This window comes from Leptinotarsa decemlineata, unplaced genomic scaffold (assembly GCF_025532065.1).
Source record: "Leptinotarsa decemlineata unplaced genomic scaffold, Ldec_3_MD MMD2_P_RNA_scaffold_14, whole genome shotgun sequence".
NCBI classification, from domain to species: Eukaryota; Metazoa; Arthropoda; class Insecta; order Coleoptera; family Chrysomelidae; genus Leptinotarsa; species Leptinotarsa decemlineata.
In genome coordinates, this window is record NW_027412528.1 from 253,805 (window position 1) to 257,337 (window position 3,533).

At 30.1% G+C, this 3,533-nt stretch overlaps 1 long non-coding RNA gene across 1 annotated transcript; it reads right to left on the reverse strand.

The window, feature by feature from the left end:
- Nucleotides 1-463: 463 nt before the first annotated feature.
- LOC141482363 (uncharacterized) lies at nt 464-1,487 on the reverse strand. Its single transcript, XR_012465471.1, has 3 exons — nt 1,300-1,487; nt 601-657; nt 464-540 (listed from the first exon to the last, which is right to left on the reverse strand). It is a non-coding gene; the product is annotated as an uncharacterized lncRNA (long non-coding RNA).
- Nucleotides 1,488-3,533: the final 2,046 nt, after the last annotated feature.

Consider the following 3,533-nt stretch of genomic DNA (forward strand, 5'->3'; position numbering starts at 1 on the left):
TGAAAGAGAACAGAGATTAGTGATAGTCTACATTTTCGCAATAATACTATTGGATCAATTTCTACTAACTAGCTTAGATATTATCCCATAGAAATATAAAAATATAATTTTTTTTTTTGTACACATCCAACTTAACAAAAGGAGATACCCTTATTTTTTGATAATAGGAAAAAAACAATGACACAGAAAAATTTTATTAGAAATATGACTGTGATGACAAAATTTACCTAGGTCTCCAATCATAACTTTCAGGCCTTCAAATATATTAAATTTAAGAATTCTAGCATTTAATTACTTAGGTATAGACCTGAATAATAATAAGTATCTACAGCAAATCGCAAAAATATATAGTTATTTGAGAAAACTGAATATGTTTTTAATTGTAATGGTATACATATTTATTATTAAAGTTATGAATGAAGAGGTATGTCACCTCTGTTATATATGATTCCTAATTTATTCCATGGGGGAGTCATTTCTTTCATTTCTTCATCAGTGAGCCTTTTAGCTATGTCTAAGGTTACATACATCATTTTCTGTCTGAAAAGTATGTGTTTTAAGTATATTATTAGGAGATAAATAATATATGTATTTTTTTACCTTTAAAAATGCCAATTAGGTCATTTAATCCCAAGTTATTAAGAAATTCCTCCATGTCTAAAAATAAAAGAGATTATATTGCATGTTTTGAGTTCGTGCAGTTTTGTTGGATGTCATCATTTCTGTAAATATGTTACAAATAACTTTCCTTTTTCGGTATTACTGATTTTAATAAAGTAATACAAGCGAAAACTGTGATTATTTCACAATGTTCTTTGAAAGAAAAATCTTAAAAAGAGGTTCCTTCAAGGATTCAGTATATACTATCATGATGAAAATGAAATAATTGTTTACGGCACCATTCAATTATTTATGATGTAAGAAATTTACAATTCGAAATAAAGGTACAGCTCTTCGCCGACATTGTATACCTACACCTATTTACTCTGGAAATGTCCAATTCCTTCGTATCCAAAGATCAAAGGTCAACTAGGCACCCATTGTATGTATACCTACCTACCTCTCAATGATAATCATTTCACTCGACAACTTCTACTTTCTTAAAAACAGAATTGAAAATATGGAAGCTTTCTTTCAGTCATTACATTAAACAATAAGAACTTCAAGCGACTTTTATAGATAGCTGTCGAGAAAAATGTATAGGCACGTGCTTGAAAAAAACGATGTCCGTTTATCCAATACATGCTATTCATAATTATTTCAAAATATGGAATTAAAGAAAGTATATTATCAACATACCTGTGAAAACACTGAAAAACTTCAATCCACGTATAATCAAAAAGAAACTGTAAACCTCTTCGTCATTTCCTTGAAAAACACAAAACACATTGTTAATTCTTATTCCATTCGTGATTAGTTTACGGTTCTTGCGAAAATGCAAATGGTGCCGACCGGCACTCTATTCCTTAGACGTATTTCAACTATATCATTTCTTTAAAGGAAACAATTCAATTTTTCAAACCAACAAATGATAAAAATATTGAAATGAAATTATCCATAATCTTGAAATTATTTCCAAAATTAGTTAAAGGTATTGATATGTATTCTTGAAGTGAAAATGAATATTCAGTTGATTCAATTATATATTAGTGTCAAAACAGCACCCCATAGTGTTAAACTGAATTGGAAAGTTTTCATTCAACAGACGTATTTTTGATTTGATGAAATTATATTGTTTGACTCGACCGAATTATTTTGAGAACTCAATAAATGTTATTCTTGAAATGATCCACAATTCATTTGACTAAGTAAAAGACCTCTTGAATTGAAATATTAGAGAAATTAAAATGAGAATTTCATTTTGTCTCCGCAAAATTATCATCAAATCGATACAATACACACGTCGTTTGGAATGAATGATATTTAATCAAAATGATGAAATAAATTAGACTAAATAAATTTCTTTGAAGTAACAAATCTTTTTTTTCCGTGTGGAGGTTTGCTTCAGCTTTACTTTTAGTTTTCATATAGTTACTATTTGGGCAAAATTTGAAAACGTTTTATTTCAATTTATAAACTTGTACTATACTAGTTGTATACAATGATTAGCCTCTGCGACATCAGTGAAATTACTCTTATAAATCTAATTACATCAATAGTAGCCCATAGTAGCCCAAGTCTGATAAGCGAAATATATTCTAAGCAGTGAAACATAACCGTTTATTCATAACAACTTCAAAACGCGTTATTCGGAAAAAGGATTTATTAAATTTATTCAATTGAAGTGAAAGTAAAAACTATTTTTGATTTGAATGGATTCAAAGTATGAAGTACTTGATCATAAAACAATATTTTTATAACACATACAAACGTTCTCGGCATATTGTTTAAATTGCAGCAAGCATATTGACACACTAGTTCCAATAGAGATGTATCGACGTACCTGATCAAATTGAGAATATAAGTGAGGTATTCACAACACAGTGACAACAACTTCAATTATTACCTAGCGAAAGCAATGTATGGTAATATGTATTCTAATTTCGGGAAGAAACAGATTTCTTTAATTCAGATTTTTTAAACACCAGAATTGTCTCTCATACAATTCTTCAGCGTGTTTTGAGAAGATGCACAGGCATTTATATTTGTCACGTAACTCAAGATGTAAATATGGGCATATCAATATCCAGCATTGAAAGTTTTGTCAATTCAGCTAAATAGGTTTTTCTGATGACCCCCGTCGTACGTGGACGACGGTTACGAAGAACGGTTTGAGGAATGGGAGGAACGAAGCACCAATGATTTTTTCCTGGCTTTTTGAAAGGCAGAGAAGACAGAAAGTAACATCCAAAATTTGATGTGGAGAAATTCGCCTGTTTCAACGCTATTAATGTATGAACTCCAGTATGAAAACTTAATATTCAACACATTCAAGAAGTAAAAAAAATAATAAAGACTGATAACATGAAATTTCTATAATGGTTTCACTCAATTGTTTGCTTTCACGCCAAACAAATCTGTAATGTCACCGGGGTTTCTACAAATCTTAGGCGGACGATAGCACATTCATCAACCTGGTTCCTAACTAATTGTAATGAATCAAATTTCAAAATTTGGAAGATTTTTCCATTACATTTCAATGAAATCAAAGTTGGGAATTCCATACAATGAAATATATCAATAAGGTCAATTGTGATGACTACATTTTGTGCGCATGCTCAATTCATGGAATTTCAATCCACTTTCAGTGGCCATTATTTTTATTAAGGCATTCGGGCACAACTGTGTATGAATGGCCACATAATTATTGTGGTCACAAAATGATATCAGTAGGTTGATATGCATTGTAGTTATTTCCGATGATAAGTCGAAAGCTTTGGTGTGTATAAAAAACTTAAAGTAAATTAAACCAGTTTGGAAGAAGACGTGTTTAATTGTCAGAATAAGGTTGATAAATCGGCAATAATATACGATCGATTACTTTTCTTGTTATTTCAAAGATTGAGCTTGATAGAAAATGTTCAAAATAGTGA